This window comes from Salvelinus alpinus, chromosome 12, assembly GCF_045679555.1.
Source record: "Salvelinus alpinus chromosome 12, SLU_Salpinus.1, whole genome shotgun sequence".
NCBI classification, from domain to species: Eukaryota; Metazoa; Chordata; class Actinopteri; order Salmoniformes; family Salmonidae; genus Salvelinus; species Salvelinus alpinus.
In genome coordinates this window covers 25,040,945-25,061,293 of record NC_092097.1, presented here as the reverse complement: position 1 = coordinate 25,061,293, position 20,349 = coordinate 25,040,945, and the positions used below count along the sequence as shown (strand labels likewise).

The window sequence follows — 20,349 nt, the reverse complement described above, 5'->3', positions numbered from 1 at the left end:
GCTTAAAACATGTTGGTATTACAGACTTGGACAGGGAGAGGTTGAAAATGTCAGTGAAGACACTTGCCAGTTGGTCAGCGCATTCTCGCAGTACACATCCTGGTAATCCATCTGGACCTGCAGCCTTGTGAATATTGACCTGTTTAAAGGTCTTACTCACATCGGCTGCGGAGAGCATGATCACACAGTCATCCGGGAACAGCTGTTGCTCTCATGCATGTTTCAGTGTTATTTGCCTCGAAGCAAGCATAGAAATAGTTTAGCTCGTCTGGTAGGCTCGTGTCACTGGGCAGCTCTTGGCTGTGCTTCGCTTTGTAGTCTGTAGTGGTTTGCAAGCCCTGCCACATCCGACGAGCGCCGGAGTCGGTGTACGATTCGATCTTAGTCCTGAATTGACCCTTTGCCTGTTTGATGGTTCGTCGGATGGTATAGCGGTATTTCTTATAAGCTTCCGGGTTAGAGTCACGCTCCTTGAAAGCGGCAGCTCTAGCCTTTGACTCAGTGCGGATGTTGCCTGTAATCCATGGCTTCTGGTTGGGGTATGTATGTACGGTCCCTGTGGGGACGACGTCATCGATGCACTTATTGATGAAGCCAATGACTGGTGTACTCCTCAATGCCATAGGAAGAATCCCGGAACATATTCCAGTCTGTGCTAGCAAAACAGTCCTGTAGCTTAGCATCTGCTTCATCTGACCACTTTTTTATTGACTGAGTCACTGGTGCTCCCTGCTTTAATTTTTCGCTTGTAAGCAGGAATCAGGAGGATAGATTTATGGTCAGATTTGCCAAATGGAGGGCAAGGGAGAGCTTTGTACGCGTCTCTGTGTGTGGAGTAAAGGTGGTCTAGAGTTCTTTTCCCCCATTGGTTGCATATTTAACATGCTGATAGACATTTGGTAAAACAGATTTAAGTTTCCCTGCATTAAAGTCCCCGGCCACTAGGAGCTCTGGATGAGCTTTTTCCTGTTTGCTTATGGCGGAATACAGCTCATTGAGTGCGGTCTTAGTGCCAGCATCGGTCTGTTGTGGTATGTCGACAGCAACGAAAAATACAGATGAAAACTCTCTAGGTAGATAGTGTGGTCTACAGCTTATCATGAGATACTCTACGTCAGGTGAGCAAAACCTCAAGACTTCCTTAGATATCGTGCACCAGCCACCCCTTGTCTTACCAGACGCCGCTGTTCTATCCTGCCGATACAGCATATGACCAGCCAGCTGTATGTTGATAATATCGTCGTTCAGCCACGGCTCCATGAAGCATAAGATATTTCAGTTGTTAATGTCCTGTTGGTAGTTTAATCTTCCTCGTAGGTCGGCGATTTTATTTTCCAATGATTGCACGTTAGCTAGTAGAATGGAAGGCAGGGGGGAGTTATTCGATCGCCTATGAATTCTCAGAAGGCAGCCCGACCTCTGTCCTCTTTTTCTCTGTTGTCTCTTAACGCAAATTATGGGGATTTGGGCCTGTTCCTGGGAAAGCAGTATGTCGTTCACGTCGGGCTCGTCGGACTCGTTAAAGGAAAAAAAAAGCTTCTGCCAGTCCGTGGTGAGTAATCGCTGTTCTGATGTCCAGAAGTTTTTTTCGTTCATAAGAGACGGTAGCAGCAACATTTTGAAAAATAAATAAATAAATAAAGTTATAAACAACGCAAAAAAACTAACATAAAAACACAATCGGTTAGGAGCACGTAAATGTACCAGTGAACTTTCAAAAACGACTCTCCTACACACACAAAAAAAGGCACTCACACACGCAGGCGTCCTGGAGAAGGCGTCCTGCGCCACATGACCTTCAGCTTGGCCAGCGGGGACCCGCCCCTGTCTGAGAGATGCGCCCTGGTTGGCCAAGAGATGCGCCCGTCACATCCATCTCTGTCATCCTGTGCTATAGAAAACATTCATCACACACACACACATTTGCCCACGCACATACACAAGTATTCACACACACTCACTCACTCACTGACACACATGCACAAACACACACACACACACTATGCTGAGCAGACTGGGTCTCTGAGGAGGCTGGCTGGCTGCTGCTGCTCCTGTGAGTGACGGCTTTATAATCAACACAGTCCCTCTCCTCTCTCCTTCTCTCCTTCCCTTCTCTTTCCTCCTCTCTCTCCCACACCCCCTGTCCCTCTCTTACCCATTCTTCCTTCGACTCTTTCTCTTTCCCTCTCTCTGTGTCTTATTCTTTTTGCCCTAATTTCATCCTTCAGAAACGAAGATGGCGTAGCAGTAGGACGTGTGTGTTTGTCTTTGTCTTATCCCGTGTCTTATCCCATGTAAATAGCCAGTCTTTTTCATATCTTAATCTCACTTTCTATCTACAAACTAAATATACTTTCCTGCAACCAGCCGCACCCAATGTGGTACGGATCTGCTATTTTTATTCCTTATAACTGTAACTTCCATTAGGAGCTAGCCAGCTAACTAGCTACTAGTCTTTGTTAGCCACGGCTAGTGGTCTTCACCTTTTTCTCGGTCACCAGCCAGCTTTAGCTCGGACAACACCTGCCAGTCTGCACAGCGCGATATCAACCCAGAGCATATCGGACTGCTTCTCTCTACCACTTCACAGGATTCCTGCCGCTCTGGGTCATTACAATGGATCATCGCAGCTAGCTAGCTGCAAACGAGTGGCTTCTGTTAGGTAACGCCTCTGTCCCGAAGCAAGCACCAGCTAGCCTTGAGCTGGCCTCGAGCTAGGCCCATATACCAGCTAATTCTAGGGCTACAATACCTCCTTTGCCAATTGGCCTGGACCCTTTATTGTCGACACGGAGCCCCACCGATCCGTCACGACTGGACTGCCGACGTGATCGCCCGATGTGGTCTCAACAGGCTATTCTGTTACGATCTCGCCGAAGAACAATCTACTAGCCCCCGCCTGCTCGCTTTTCTGAACGCTGTGTCCCCTGCTCGCCTAGCGTAGTAGTGACTACCGAACGGCACCCTGACTCCCCTATTGCTGCTCTTTTGACCCTATGATCACTCGGCTTACAGCTGATGCCCCCTGGACTGTTTCAATAACATGGTACATCATTTTGTTTACCTGTCGGCCCCAGCCTCGAACTCACGTCCTATATGTGTCTAACTGACCGCTCTGCCCATCCATTGCCATTTACCCGTTGTTGTCTTAGCTCTCCTGATCAACACCTGTGACTGCTTTATGCCTCTCTCTGTCAATATGCCTTGTCTACTGCTGTCTTGGCTAGTTCTTATTGTTTTATTTCACTGTAGAGCCCTCAGTCCCGCTAAAAATGCCATAGATAGCTCTTTTGTCCCACCCCACACACATGCGGAGACCTTACCTGGCTTAACTGGTGCCTCCAGAGACGAAATCTCTCTCATCGTCACTCAACGCCTAAGTTTACCTCCACTGTACTCACATCCTACCATACCATTGTCTGTACATTATGCCCTGAATCTATTCTACCACACCCAGAAATCTGCTCCTTTTATTCTCTGTCCACAACGCACTAGACAACCAGTTCTTATAGCCTTTGGCTGTACCCTTATCCTACTCCTCCTCTGTTCCTCTGGTGATGTAGAGGTTAACCCAGGCCCTCTATTCCCCAGTTCCACTCCTATTCCCTAGGCGCTATCATTTGTTGACTTCTGTAACCGTAAAAGCCTTGGTTTCATGTATGTTAACATCAGAAGCCTCCTCCCTAAGTTTGTTTTATTCACTACTTTAGCACACTCCGCCAACCCTGATGTCCTAGCCGTGTCTGAATCTTGGCGTAGGAAGCCCACCAAAAAGTCTGAAATGTCCATTCCCAACTACAACATTATCCTCCAAAATAGAACTGCCAAAGGGGGTGGAGATAGCCTGCAGAGTTCTGTCATGCTATCCAGGTCTGTGCCCAAACAGTTCGAGCTTCTAAAAATCCACCTTTCCAGAAATAAGTCTCTCACTGTTGCTGCTTGTTATAGTCCCCCCTCAGCCCCCAGCTGTGCCCTGGACACCATATGTGAATGAATTGCCCCCCATTTATCTTCAGAGTTTGTACTGTTAGGTGATCTAAACTGGGACATGCTTAACACCCTGGCCGTCCTACAATCTAAACTAGATGCCCTCAATCTCACACAAATTATCAAGGAACCTACCAGGTACAACCCTAAATCTGTAAACACGGGCACCCACATATCATCCTGACCATCCTGCCCTCTAAATACACCTCTGCTATCTTCAACCAGGATCTCAGCGATCACTGCCTCATTGCTTGCATCTGTAATAGGTCCGCGGTCAAATGACCACCTCTCATCACTGTCAAACGCTCCCTAAAACACTTCAGCGTGCAGGCCTTTCTAATCGACCTGGCCCAGATATCCTGGAAGGATATTGACTTCATTCCATCAGTAGAGGATGCCTGGTTATTCTTTAAAAGTGCTTTCCTCACCATCTTAAATAAGCATGCCCCATTCAAAAAATGTAGAACTAAGAACAGATATAGCCCTTGGTTCACTCCAGACTTGACTGCCCTTGACTAGCACAAAAACATCCTGTGGCGTACTGCATTACCATCGAATAGCCCCCGCGATATGAAACTTTTCAGGGAAGTTAGGAACCAATATACACAGGCAGTTAGGAAAGCAAAGGCTAGCTTTTTCAAACAGAATTTTGCATCCTGTAGCACAAACTCCAATAAGTTCTGGGACACTGTAGTCCATGGAGAATAAGAGCACCTCCTCCCAGCTGCCCACTGCACTGAGGCTAGGAAACACTGTCACCACCGATAAATCTACGATAATCGAGAATTTCAATAAGAATTTTTCTACGGCTGGCCATGCTTTCCACCTGGCTACCCCTACTCCGGTCAACAGCTCTGCACCCCACACAACTTGCCCAAGCCTCCCCCATTTTCACCCAAATTCAGATAGCTGATGTTCTGAAAGAGCTGCAAAATCTGGACCCCTACAAATCAGCTGGGCTAGACCATCTGGACCCTCTCTTTCTAAAATTATCCGCCGCAATTGTTGCAACCCCTATTACTATCCTGTTCAACCTCTCTTTTGTATCGTCTGAGATCCCTAAAGATTGGAAAGCTGCCGCGGTCATCCCCTTTTTCAAAGGAAGTCTTCGAAAGCCAAGTTAACAAACAGATCACCGACCATTTCGAATCCCACCGTACCTTCTCTGCTTTGCAATCTATTTCCGAGCTGGTCATGGGTGCACCTCAGCCACGCTCAAGGTCCTAAACGACAATACTGTGCAGCCGTCTTCATCAACCTGGCCAAGGCTTTCGACTCTGCAAATCACTGCATTCTTATTGGCAGTCTCAACAGCCTTGGTTTCTCAAATGACTGCCTCGCCTGGTTCACCAACTACTTCTCAGATAGAGTTCAGTGTGTCAAATCGGAGGGCCTGTTGACTGGACCTCTGGCAGTCTCTATGGGGGTGCCACAGGGTTCAATTCTCGGGCCGACTCTTTTCTCTGTATACATCAATGATGTCGCTCTTGCTGCTGGTGATTCTCTGATCTGCTGGTGATTCTCCGCACCCGCCCACCCGTCCAGCATCACTACTCTGGACAGTTCTGACTTACAATATGTGTACAACTACAAATCCCTAAGTGTCTAGTTAGACTAAAAACTCTCCTTCCAGACTCACATTAAGCATCTCCAATCCAAAATTAAATCTAGAATCGGCTTCCTATTTCGCAACAAAGCCTCCGTCACTCATGCTGCCAAACATACCCTCGTAAAACTGACTATCCTACCGATCCTTGACTTCGGCGATGTCATTTACAAAATAGCCTCCAACACTCTACTCAGCAAATTGGATGTAGTCTATCACAGTCCCATCCATTTTTTTCACCAAAGCCCCATATACTACCTACCACTGTGACCTGTATGTTCACATTTGCTAGCCTCGCTTCAAATTTGTTGCCAAACCCACTGGCTCCAGGTCATCTATAAGTCTTTGCTAGGTAAAGCCCCGCCTTATCTCAGCTCACTGGTCACCATAGCGCCATCCACCCGTAGCACACGCTCCAGCAGGTATATTTCACTGGTCATCACCAAAGCCAACTGCTCCTTTGGCCGCCTTTCCTTCCAGTTCTCTGCTGCCAATGACTGGAACAAATTGCAAAAATCACTGAAGCTGGAGTCTTATATCTCCCTCACTAACTTTAAGCATCAGCTCTCAGAGCAGCTTACCAATCATTGCACCTGTACAGAGCCCATCTGTAAATAGCCCCCCCAACCACCGCATCCCCATAGGTCGCAGTTGTAAATGAGAACTTGTTCTCAACTGGCCTACCTGGTTAAATAAAGGTGAAATAAAATAAAAAAAATATATATTAATGTCTCCTTTTCACTTTCTCCCACCCTCTATCCTTCTTTTTATCCTCTCTTTCACTTTCTCGCTCTACTTTACCCTTTCTGTAAGTATCTCTGTCTTTGTCCTTTCTAATCCATTACAAAGGGCAGTTCTGAGAGTAGATCTATGTCCAGGAATCACCAGCATACATGCATGCACCCACTAATAGGTCATATAGAGAGCAATAGTAATGGCATCGTTTTGTAGGCGCTAACGGAGGATAACTACACCATGGCTCATTTGCCAAAGACTTTGGGGGAATGAATGGAAATTAAATTAAGGAGGTTTGGATAAATGCTGAAAATAAGGGCTGTGGCAAATACAGGCTTAGGAGATCTTATTTGTTTTGTTCTATGACATAATCTTGATTAGTTAACGTCACTTTTTGTGAATTTTTAAGCATTTATGTAATATAAACAAGCACATAAGGCCCATTTCAGTCCAAAACAAGATTTTTCTGTGTTTTGTATATATTTACACACCTTTTCCTCCATAGGAATGGCAAACGAACCAGAGGTAGAAAATGCTTGCAAATTTTTTTTTTAGGGCTACAAGCTGGCGAGCTCTATAAAGGATTTTAAAGAAGGTATAATCATACACACACACACTCTCATGCACACACACACACACACACACACACACACACACACACACACACACACACACACACACACACACACACACACACACACACACACACACACACAGACCTTGTAAAGCCCTCTCTCTGTGTGACATTAACTTCTAGACCTGAGAGCATTACTGTGTAGGATGAGTCACACAACACACAGAGGCTGGGTGATATGGCCTAAAAATTATGTCTGGATTTTTTTCAAATTTATGGGCGATTCAGGATATACTGTATATCTCAATTTCTTTAACGTTTTCTCTAAATAAGCTTTGTTGCACAATTAAAGGTCAATACATTGCATGTAAAATTATGCTTTTTTTGCTAAATGTACTGATCTGGCTGTCAATGAAAATGCAATTTTTGTTACAAATTTAAGCAGAACCATGCACATCCACTGATAATGACCAACTTGTTGTAGCAGGCAGTATAGAACATTAACACAGGCCCACATTTTAGTGAGTAGCCAGCTAATCTTTATATTTAAAGTCTAGCCAACTTGGATTTATTTTAACAGTCTCCAACTGTTTAAACAACATAGCCTGTTCAATTTGTTAAGATATTGAAATCAAGTGGTCTACCTGGTTAAGGAGATGCTTATTTCTCAGAATGAGAACAAGTTGCGAATTCCTGATATAAATTGGTATTTTTATGCTCAATGCACATTTATAAAGCACAGACTATAAAGCATAAAGCACATGTATAAAGCATATGACAGTCTGTGGCTAAAATGCTGCTAGTGGTACCTCAATGCCACGCGCAACGGAAACTGAGCATTCATTTTCCACAATCATGTTCATTGATGCTCTCGTTTTACTAGGGTCTGCTCTATTCTACATTTTGGGAGTTGAGACATAAAAGGGTCTCATTAGAAAGTTTAAATTCTCCTCTATTACAGGTAAACAATGTCTCTAAGCATTTCGGTGTCCATATGACCCATTCCGTTGGACCAAGCCTCAAATACAAATAGCGAGTTTAAACTGCTTGTTATCAGCCTACCGCGACCAAACCCGGACAACGCTGGGCCAAATGTGCGCCGCACTATGGGCCTACCAATCACGGCCAGGTGTGATGCAGCCTAGATTCGAACAAGGTACTGCAGTGACGCCTCTTGCACTGAGATGCAGTGTCTTAGACCACTGCACCACTCGGGAGCCCCAATAGCATGGCTATGCTCACTGAGTCTGTACATAGTCAAAGCTTTTTTTAAGTTTGGGTAAGTCACAGGTATTTTGCCACTGTGTACTCTCTGTTAGGGCCAAATAGCATTCTAGTTCGCTCTGTTTTTTTGTAATTTTTTTCCAATGTGTCAAGTAATTATCTTTTTGTTTTCTCATGATTTGGTTTCAACCTCTCCCTGTCTGAGTCTGTAATACCAACATGTTTCAAGAAGACCACCATAGTGCCTGTGCCCAAGAACACTAAGGTAACCTGCCTAAATGACTACCGACCCGTAGCACTCATGTCCGTAGCCATGAAATGCTTTAAAAGGCTGGTCATGGCTCACATCAACACAATTATCCCAGAAACCCTAGACCCACTCAAATTTGCATACCGCCCCAACAGATCCACAGATGATGGAATCTCTATTGCACTCCACACTGCCCTTTCCCACCTGGACAAAAGGAACACCTATGTGAGAATGCTGTTCATTGACTACAGCTAAACGTTCAACACCATAGTGCCCTCAAAGCTCATCACTAAGCTAAGGACCCTGGGACTAAACACCTCCCTCTGCAACTGGATCCTGGACTTCCTGACGGGCCGCCCCCAGGTGGTAAGGGTAGGTAACAACATATCTGCCACGCTGATCCTCAACATGGGGGCCCATCAGGGGTGCGTGCTCAGTCCCCTCCTGTACTCCCTGTTCACTCATGACTGCACAGCCAGGCACGACTCCAACACCATTATTAAGTTTGCCGATGACACAACAGTGGCCTGATCGCTGACAGCGACGAGACAGCCCATAGGGAGGAGGTCAGAGACCTGACCGTGTGGTGCAAGGACAACAACCTCTCCTTAAACGTGATCAAGACAAAGGAGATGATTGTGGACTACAGGAAAAGGAGGACCGAGCACGCCCCCATTCTCATCGACGGGGCTGTAGTGGAGCAGGTTGAGAGCTTCAAGTTCCTTGGCGTCGACATCACCAACAAACTAATATGGTCCAAGCACACCAAGACAGTCGTGAAGAGGGCACGAGAAAACCTATTCCCCCTCAGGAGACTGAAAAGATTTGGCATGATCCTCAAAAGGTTCTACAGCTGCATCATCGAGAGCATCCTGAGGGGTTCCATCACTGCCTGGTATGGCAACTGCTCGGCCTCCGACCGCAAGGCACTATAGAGGGTAGTGTATATTGCCCAGTACATCACCGGGGCCAAGCTTCCTGCCATACCAGGTGGTGTCAGAGGAAGGTCCTAAAAATTGGCAAAGACTCCAGCCACCCTAGTCATAGACTGTTCTCTCTGCTACTGCACGGCAAGTGGTACTGGAGCGCTTAGGTCCAAGAGGCTTCTAAACAGCTTCTACCCCCAAGCCATAAGACTCCTGAACATCTAATCAAATGGCTACCCAGACTATTTGCATTGCCCCCCCTTTTATGCTGCTGCTACTCTCTGTTATTATCTATGCATAGTCACTTTAATAACTCTACCTACATGTACATATTACCTCAATTATCTCGACTAACCGGTGCCCCCGCACATTGACTCTGTACCAGTACCCCCTGTATATAGCCTCTCTATTGTTATTTTACTGCTGCTCTTTAATTACTTGTTACTTTTATTTCTTACTTTTTTAAGGTATTTTTCTTAAAACTGCATTTTTGGTTAAGGGCTTGTAAGTTAGCATTTCACTGTAAGGTGAATTCGGCGCATGTGACAAATATATATATTTTTTTGGGGGGGGGGGGTCTAATTGTGTTGATGTCCTGGGGCTCTTTTGGCTCTGTGTTTGTGAACAGAGCCCCAGGACCAGCTTGCTTTGGGGACTCTTCTCCAGGTTCATCTCTCTGTAGGTGATGGCTTTGTTATGGAAGGTTTGGGAATCGCTTCCTTTTTGGTGGTTGTAGAATTTAACAGCTCTTTTCTGGATTTTGATAATTAGCGGGTATCGGCCTAATTCTGCTCTGCATGCATTATTTGGTGTTTTACGTTGTACGCGGAGGATATTTTTGAAGAATTCTGCATTCAGAGTCTCAATTTGGTGTTTGTCCTATTTTTTTAATTCTTGGTTGGTGAGCGGACCCCAGACCTCACAATCATAAAGGGCAATAGGTTCTATAACTGATTCAAGCATTTTTTGCCAGATCCTGGTATGTCGAATTTTATGTTCTCTCTCTCTCTCGCACACACACACACGCACGCACGCACGCACGCACACACACACACACACACACACACACACACACACACACACACACACACACACACACACACACACACACACACACACACACACACACACACACACACACACACACTATGTCTGTCTCTTCTCTCTCCACATCTCTCTATCCCTCCTCACCTCTTTCTCCCCCCCTCTCTCTCTATTTGCATTATGTGCGACACTCTGTAGGGGGAAGATAAGTGGCAAACATCAAAGCCTGCAACAAGTGAGTTGCGTCTCAGACAATGTGCGGACCCCTGCTGAGGGTGTCTTTGATAATGCCTGTCAGAAAGTCTTCAGAAAGCGCCCTTAGAATTCTCAAAAAGAAAAATACACCTGCGTCATCTCTCACACAGATACACAGACACCTGTGCACACACACAGTCACACACAGTCACACACAGTCAATAATACATCTATCCATCTATCTCCATTCTCTTTCTCTCTTTCTTCCATCATTCTTTATATTATTTACATCATTGTTTATATTGGGCTGGTTTATACTGTATATGGCTTGTATGTATGGGTGTTTGAGTGTCTTAATTGCCTATTTCGATGAGAGAGAAAGAGAGAGTAGAGGACTTTGATAACTAACACAGTGTTGTTAAGCCCAGATGTCTCTGATTGCTGTGGGAATCATTCAACTCTCCTTTGTTTCTGGCACTGCTATTGTTTCTGTTGTTGGCTGTTCTTTTACTGTTCTAATGAGTTTCTATCTTCTGATATGCTCTCTGTCTGTGTGTGTGTGTGTGTGTGTGTGTGTGTGTGTGTGTGTGTGTGTGTGTGTGTGTGTGTGTGTGTGTGTGTGTGTGTGTGTGTGTGTGTGTGTGTGTATGTGTGTGTGTGTGTGTTTGGTATTTAGATCCTTGTGGGGACCAGAAGTCCTCACAAGGATAGTAAAACAAGAATAATTCGGGGACATTTCGCTGGTCCCCACAAGGAAAAAGGGTATTATAGGCTTAGGGGTTAGGTTTAAGGTTAGGGTTACAATTAGGGTAAGATGTTCGATTTAGGAGTCATGGTTAGGGGTTTGGAGTTAAGCTCATGGTTAGGTTTAAAGTTTGGGAAAATAGGATTTATAATGGGAATCAATTATTTGGTCCCCACAAGGATAGTAAAACAATGTGTGTGTGTGTGTGTGTGTGATTAATGTATAATTAACTTGTATGTGATGTTTGGGGTGTTTACTGGCATGAGACATTGCCGTTGTTACAGCTGAGTGATTTCCACTAATGAGATTGCTTTGTAAGTGTCGTATCCCACTGGGCACACACTGGTTGGAATTTTGGTATTTGGTATTCATCAGAATCAATGTTGAATAGACGTCTTTTCCCAGTGGGTTGTGTGTGTGTTACTTTACGGGTGTGTGCGCGATGCTGGTCCTACTTCACTGACCCAATCCATGTGTATTCAGTTTGTGTGTGTAATGCACATGTGTTTTGGTGTTCGTACTCTTTTGTGTTATTTGTCCCTGTTTTGTTTTAGAGATTGTATTTGTGATGTGTGTGGGGGAGTTAGATTCCCCTTTGGCTCTTGCTCTCCTTCAAATTCATCTTCCCACTCACACACTATGTTCCGTACTGTCTGTCCCAAGCACCATTTCACACACAGTTAGCAACAAAACACACACTTTGTTAACCTGAGAGTCAGAGCAGCCAACAACAGACCATGGCCTATTTAGAACAACATGAAAGAGAAGAGAAATACCTGTAACCTTTCTGAATACTGCCTTACTTTTAGTTTTAGAGCATGGTCTCGACTGATCAAGACCCTTAGTGGTTGAAGCAATGCTGATACATCTAAACTGCAGAACCATTCAAACTTTTACTATGGCATTTGTACGTATGTGTAAACGTGTGTGTCTGTCAGTGTGTGCGTGCGCGCGTGTGTGTGTTTGTGTGTGTACGTGCGTGTGTGGAAAGGGAGGGGTCAGGTATTCCTATCAGGACTGGGTTTCTGGACTAGGTCCCTGGTGTGTCCCTGGTCGTCTGGTCCCTGTACACACAGACACAGTATTTCTGATAGGTGGATGTGTCGCACTGTGTGCTCAGAGCATTCCATCACTGGTTTCCGTAGGGACTGACTGGCAGTAACTTCCTAAGAATCGACCTTCACAGCCACGCTCTCAGTGTGTGTGTGTGTAATGTGTGTCAGCCTGCTCTTTCAGCTGACGTCTCCCTTTTGCGTTTTAACTGCTCTTTGGGGGTAAGTCTTTAATTGCTCTCTCGCTCTCTCCCTCTCTCTCTCTCTCTCTCTCGCTCGCTCTCTCTCGCTCTCTCTCTCTCTCTCTGAAAGTACACAGGGGACACACAGCCATTGGTCATTTGAGTTAATGAATAGATTAATAAATGAATGAGGTGTGTGTGTGTTTTCAGAGGATTTCAGGGCTGGGTATGTGTCCCCCAGCCCAGTCTCCAGCTGGAGACTGGGCTGGGGAGATGTGAGTTAACCAACAAGCTCTCACAGTCTCACTGCAGAATCGAACGTTTGCCCTTAAACGTCAAATTTCGAAGGTTAAGTTGAAAGTAATAGCCCTCACTGTTGCCCCTAGTGGCCGGTTTTGAAGTCATGTCCCAAAATCCTGCTTACTTGGACGTATGTCGCATTTCGCAGTGAGGTGAATGATTTATATACAGTTGAAGTCGAAAGTCTACATACACCTTAGCCAAATACATTTAAACTCTGTTTTTCACATTTCCTGACATTTAATCCTAGTAAAAAGTCCCAGGCTTAGGTCAGTTAGGGTCACGACTTTATTTTAAGAATGTGAAATGTCAGAATAATAGCAGAGAGAATTATTTATTTCAGCTTTTATTTCTTTCATCACATTCCCAGTGGGTCAGAAGTTTGCATACACTCAATTAGTATTTGGTAGCATTGCCTTTAAATTGTTTAACTTGGGTCAAACGTTTCGGGTAGCCTTCCACAAGCTTCCCACAATAAGTTGGGTGAATTATGGCCCCTCCTGACAGAGCTGGTGTAACTGAGTCAGGTTTGTAGGCCTCCTTGCTCACACACGCCTTTTCAGTTCTGCCCACACATTTTCTATGGGATTGAGGTCAGGGCTTTGTGATGGCCACTCCAATACCTTGACTTTGTTGTCCTTAAGCCATTATGCCACAACTTTGGAAGTATGCTTGGGGTCATTGTCCATTTGGAAGACCCATTTGCGACCAAGCTTTAACTTCCTGACTGATGTCTTGAGATGTTTCTTCAATATATCCACGTAATTTTCCATCCTCATGATGCCATCTATTTTGTGAAGTGCACCAGTCCCTCCTGCAGCAAAGCACCCCCACAACATGATGCTTCCACTCCCATGCTTCACGGTTGGGATGGTGTTCTTCGGCTTGCAAGCCTCCCCCTTTTTCCTCCAAACATAACCATGGTCATTATGGCCAAACAGTTCTATTTTTGTTTCATCAGACCAGAGGACATTTCTCCAAAAAGTACGATCTTTGTCCCCATGTGCAGTTGCAAACCGTAGTCTGGCTTTTTTATTGTGGTTTAGGAGCAGTGGCTTCTTCTTTGCTGAGCGGCCTTTCAGGTTCTGTGATTATAGGACTCGTTTTACTGTGGATATAGATACTTTTGTACCTGTTTCCTCCAGCATCTTCACAAGGTCCTTTGCTGTTGTTCTGGGATTGATTTGCACTTTTCGCACCAAAGTACGTTCATCTCTAGGAGACAGAACGCGTCTCCTTCCTGAGTGGTATGACGGCTGCGTAGTCCCATGGTGTTTATACTTGCGTGCTATTGTTTGTACAGATGAATGTGGTACCTTCAGGTGTTTGGAAATTGCTTCCAAGGATGAACCAGACTTGTGGAGGTCTACAATTTTTTTCTGAGGTGTTGGCTTATTTCTTTTGATTTTCCCATGATGTCAAGCAAAGAGGCACTGAGTTTGAAGGTAGGCTTTGAAATACATCCACAGGTACACCTCCAATTGACTCAAATGATGTCAATAAGCCTATCAGAAGCTTCTAAAGCCATGACATCATTTTCTGGAATTTTCCAAGCTGTTTAAAGGCAACAGTCAACTTAGTGTATGTAAACTTCTGACCCACTGGAATATTGATACAGTGAATTATAAGTGAAATAATCTGTCTGTAAACAATTGGTGGAAAAATTACTTGTTTCATGTACAAAGTAGATGTCCTAACCGATTGCCAAACCTATAGTTTGTTAACAATAAATGTGTGGAGTGGTTGAAAAACAAGTTTTAATGACTCCAACGTAAGTGTATGTAAACTTCCGACTTCAACTGTATATACACTAGATGACTGACAGGGGGCAGAGTATGTGAGCAGAGTTGGGCTCCTGCACTCAATGTCCGCAAAAAAATTCTCAGCACACAGGAGAAAACTGCAGCTCCATATTCGCTCTATTCATTTTCTGTTTGAAAGATAATTTTACAAACATCCCATCCCTACTTTTGTGACTATGTACTATTTGTTTTTTTTAAAGTAGGCTATCGTAATAACTTTCAACATTTCAACAACATATGCTATTAAACAAGGACCTACCTGATGAATAGCGGCCGCTATGTTAAAAAACAAATAGCCTTTTCTCTAATCTATTGATTATCAGATACTTCAGTTGTAACTGGTTCTGTTACGCTCACATTTTACAGTTGATAGACAGCTTTAGCACTGTTAGAAAGTTAGATTCTTCATTTTTAACATAGCCTGTATAAAAATCTAAACATCTCCAGTGCTGCTGCATGGGCTCATTCCTGTCTTATTATCAATTACACAGGCTGTGTGACCTCTTTCTTGGTTGACTCATATCAACATCTCTGCGTGGTGTGGTGGGGTAGGCAAAATAAATAAAACAGAATATGCCTAATTAAAAGAACAGTGGTGAAAGAAATGAAAAATGCTGGGCAGAGCTTGTGGTTGAGCGGCACCAGAGCGAAATTCGAGCGAAAGAGAAGTCTGACACGCCAACATTTTTTAAATCCGCTCCATGCTCCAGCCAAATTATGCTCCGCTAGCATCCTCTGATAGGGGACGATGTTTTGAAGCCATTCCAACTCCATCTTGGGAGGAAGCTATAGTAATGCATTTGTTCATGTCTACATTTGTTTTTGCCAAGTGCATTCTATTACAGACACCTTAATGCTGTGGTATTCAAACTTTTTTCAGCTGGGACCCCATTTTTTTCATCAGAACGTCTGGAGGCCCCATTTTTTCACAATAATTTCTTGTGACCCCACCCCACAACAATAACGCAACCTTAAAATCGGTACAATTAGATTTTTACATCAGCAAATAACCTTCAATTCATTACATGTTCATCTCTTATCTCTTATATCTCTTGTATTTTTCAAATTATCTTTATCAAAAACTTTTTTATATTCTCCCAAATATAATCTGTACTCTTGATTTTTTGTTAAATTTCTTCCTTTTTCTCCTTATTTTTTTATTTTTTACAAATACCACTGCCTTAATGCATACTTCGTAAATTATATTATGTGAGCTAAACATTAAAATGTCCCCACTACAACAACAAAAATACTTAAATGTACAGTACCATTCAAAAGTTTGGGGACACCTACTCATTCAAGGGGTTTTCTTTATTTTGACTATTTTCTACATTGTAGAATAACAGTGAAAACATCAAAACTATGAAAAAAACACATATGGAATCACATAGTAACCAAAAAGGTGTTAAACAAATCAAAATATATTTTTGATTTTAGATTCCTCAAAGTAGCCACCCTTTGCCTTGATGACAGCTTTGCTCACTCTTGGCATTCTCTCAACCATCTTCATGAGGAATGCTTTTCCAACAGTCTTGAAGGTGTTCCCACATGCTGAGCACTTGTTGGCTGCTTTTCTTTCAGTCTGCGGTCCAACTTATCCCAAACCATCTCATTTTGGTTGAGGTCGGGCGATTGTGGTGGCCAGGTTATCTGATGCAGCACTCCATCACTCTCCTTCTTGGTCAAATAGCCCTTACACCTCTTGGACGTGTGTTTTGGGTCATTGTCCTGTTGAAAAACAAATGATAGCGCAAACCAGATGGGATGTTGTATTGCTGCAGAATGCTGTGGTAGCCATGCTGGTTAAGTGTGCCTTGAATTCTAAATAAATCACAGACAGTGTCACCAGCAAAGCACCATCACCATCACACCTCCTCCTCCATGCTTCACGTTGGGAACCACACATGCAGAGATCATCCGTTCACCTACTCTGCGTCTCACAAAGACACGGCGGTTGGAACCAAAAATCTCAAATTTGGACTCATCAGACCAAAGAACAGATTTCCACCGGTCTAATGTCCATTGCTCGTGTTTCTTGGCCTAAGCAAGTCTCTTGTTCTTATTGGTGTCCTTTAGTAGTGGTTTCTTTGCAGAAGTTCGACCATGAAGGCTTGATTCACACAGTCTCCTCTGAACAATGGATGTTGAGATGTGTCTGTTACTTGAACTCTGTGAAGCATTTATTTGGACTGCAATCTGAAGTGCAGTTAACTCTAAAGAACTTATCCTCTGCAGCAGAGGTAACTCTGGGTCTTCCTTTCCTGTGGCGGTCCTCATGAGAGCCAGTTTCATCATAGTGCTTGATGGTTTTTGCGACAGCGCTTGAAGAAACGTTCAGTTCTTAAAATTTTCAGCTTTGACTAACCTTCAAATCTTAAAGTAATAATGGACTGTCGTTTCTTTTTGCTTATTTGATCTGTTCTTGCCATAATATGGACATGGAATTTTACCAAATAGGGCTATCTTCTGTATACCACCCCTACCTTGTCACAACCAGTGGTGTAAAGTCCTTAAGTAAAAATACCAAGTCCAAAACTTAAGTTGTTTTTTGGGGTTTCTGTACTTTACTTTACTATTTATATTTTTGACAACTTTTACTTTTACTTCACTACCTTCCTAAAGAAAATAATGTACTTTTTACTCCATACATTTTGCCTGACACCCAAAAGTACTCGTTACATTTTGACAGGAAAATGGTCCAATTCACCCACTTATCAAGAAAACATCCCTGGTCATCCCTACTGCCTCTGATCTGGCAGACTCACTAAACACAAATGCTTCGTTTGTAAATTAATATCTGAGTGTTGGAGTGTGCCCCTGGCTATCCGTAAAAAATTTAAACACAAGAAAATGTGCTGTTTGGTTTGCATAATAAACTCAGCAAAAAAATAAACGTCCCTTTTTCAGGACCCTGTCTTTCAAAGATAATTAGTAAAAATCCAAATAAGGCCTCCCGAGTGGCGCAGTGGTCTAAGGCACTGCATCGCAGTGCTAGCTGTGCCACCAGAGATTCTGGGTTCGATTCGGGCCCGCCACAGGAGTCGCTAGCGCGCGATGAGACAAGGATATTCCTGCCGGCCAAACCCTCCCTAACCCGGACGACGCTGGGCCAATTGTGCGCCGCCCCACGGTTTTGCAGCAGTGGCTTCTTTCTTGCTGAGCGGCCTTTCAGGTTATGTCGATATAGGACTCGTTTTTACTGTGGATATAGATACTATTGTACCTGTTTCCTCCAGCATCTTCACAAGGTCCTTTGCTGTTGTTTTGGGATTGATTTGCACTTTTCGCACCAAAGTACGTTCATCTCTAGGAGACAGAACGCGTCTCCTTCCTGAGGGGTGTGACGGCTGCGTAGTCCCATGGTGTTTATACTTGCGTGCTATTGTTTGTACAGATGAATGTGGTACCTTCAGGTGTTTGGACATTGCTCCCAAGGATGAACCAGACTTGTGGAGGTTTTTTTCTGACGTTTTGGCTTATTTCTTTTGATTTTCCCATGATGTCAAGCAAAGAGGCACTGAGTTTGAAGGTAGGCTTTGAAGTACATCCACAGGTACACCTCCAATTGACTCAAATGATGTCAATAAGCCTATCAGAAGCTTCTAAAGCCATGACATCATTTTCTGGAATTTTCTAAGCTGTTCAGTCAACTTAGTGTATGTAAACTTCTGACCCACTGGAATATTGATACAGTGAATTATAAGTGAAATAATCTGTCTGTAAACAAATGTTGGAAAAATTACTTGTCATACACAAACAAAGTAGATGTCCTAACCGACTTGCCAAACCTATAGTTTGTTAACAAGAAATTTGTGGAGTGGTTGAAAAACAAGTTTTAATGACTCCAACGCAAGTGTATGTAAACTTCTGACTTCAACTGTATATAGACAGGTGTGTGCCTTTCCAATCAAGTTGTAGAAACATCAAGGATGATCAATGGAAACAGGATGCAGCTGAGCTCAATTTCAAGTCTCACAGCAAAGGGTCTGAATACCCATGTAAATAAGGTATTTCTGTTGTTTTGTTTTTTTTGCAAAGAATTCTAAAAACCTGTTTTCGCTTTGTCTTTATGGGGTATTGTGTGTATATTGATGAGGATTTGTGTTTATTTAATCAATTTTAGAATAAGGTTGTAATGTAACAACATTTTGAAAAAGTCAAGGTGTCTGAATACTTTCCCAATGCACTGAAAACGTCCCGAAAACCATCTACGCACTTCAATGGGGCAGAAGGCTTTTTGTTGTTGTGATTCTGGATTACCTGATAGCTAGCAACGATGACAAGAAGCTGCCAAGTGATACCATGTCTTGTTTTGAGGTGTTTTGTCTGATTTCATGTCTATGCTAATAATATGGGGAAAAAATACTATCTAGCTAATCAACAACTGTAAAGATGTATTTGCGAGACAGCAACTGCTTTGTGCAAATATTTTTGAGTTTTCAATACACATTGGAGAGGAAACATTGTTGACAACATGTAAACTATCTAAGCCAACACCTTCTGTTTTGCCCCATAGTTGCGCATGCGTTGGTTTTGTTGCTAAACAACCAACCAGTCTATACATCATTGGCTGGATTTAACAGAGGTGCCCATGATTCATGTTCAACAGGGTCAGAAGCACAGACGCTTACACACACACACACACACACACACACACACACACAGAGGGAAAAGCAATCATACTAAGTGCCTTCTCTGTAGCTATGGTACCTTCTTCTCCTGTATCTCTGTGTGTGTGTGTGTGTGTGTGTGTGTGTGTGTGTGTGTGTGTGTGTGTGCGTGCGTGTGCGTGCGTGCGTGCGCGTGCGTGCGTGTGTGTGCGTGCGTGTGCGTGTGTGTGTGTGTGTGTGTGTGTGTGTGTGTGTGTGTGTGTGTGTGTGTGTGTGTGTGTGTGTGTGTGTGTGTGTGTGTGTTCGTGTACCTCTTCATAGTACATTTCAAACAGCTGATTGACAATTTGCATTTCACAAAGAAAGGAGAAAGTAAGAGTTGAAGATTTGAACTTTGAGTGGAAGAGGAGGAAACAGAAATAGGGGAAGGGTGGACAGAGAAACAGAGAGAGAGCGAGATGCTACAAAGGTACTGCAGGGTAAGCTCAGGCAGGCAGATCGCTGTGAGTGATTTTGAAATTGGACGTCTATCCATGTCCTGAGGATGTCGGGAAATGCCTTCAAAACTGGCCACTAGGGGCAACCGTGAGCACTATTACCATCAAGTAGGCTTGAGTTTGGCTAGGGTGTTGTGGATGAGGGTGTGTTCGATCCCAGTGGTGGACACTTGTTTTAATTTGGGGGGTTTTAACCCTATCCCAAACATGAACCATTACCTTAAACCATTCGGAATAAGTGCCTAAGCTTAATGTTTGAACCCTATCCAAAACATTAACTCTTAACCTTCTAAATGTGATGTTTGGAGTAACTTTGAAATTTGAAGTTTGGAGAAACGTGAATAAACGTCTTATTCTGCAGTGAGACCGTCAGAGCTTGTTGAGCTCAGGATAGCTGATGAGTGGAGCTTGGGCTCTATATGTTATCTACACAGAAACTTTCAGAGTGAACTTTTCTGCTCTCAGTGCACACACACACGCACACAGCTCTTATCTCTCTACACCTTCTTACCTGCAGAGTGTGTGTGTGTGTGTGTGTGCGTGTGTGCGTGTGTGTGTGTGTGTGTGTGTGTGTGTGTGTGTGTGTGTGTGTGTGTGTGTGTGTGTGTGTGTGTGTGTGT

General features: G+C 43.8%; 1 protein-coding gene across 3 annotated transcripts in view; it reads left to right on the top strand.

Annotated features, from left to right (window-relative positions):
- LOC139535736 (calmodulin-binding transcription activator 1-like) overlaps nt 1-20,349 on the top strand; it is a 113,769-nt gene that overhangs the window by 56,020 nt on the left and 37,400 nt on the right. The gene's annotated exons all lie outside the window — the stretch shown is intronic.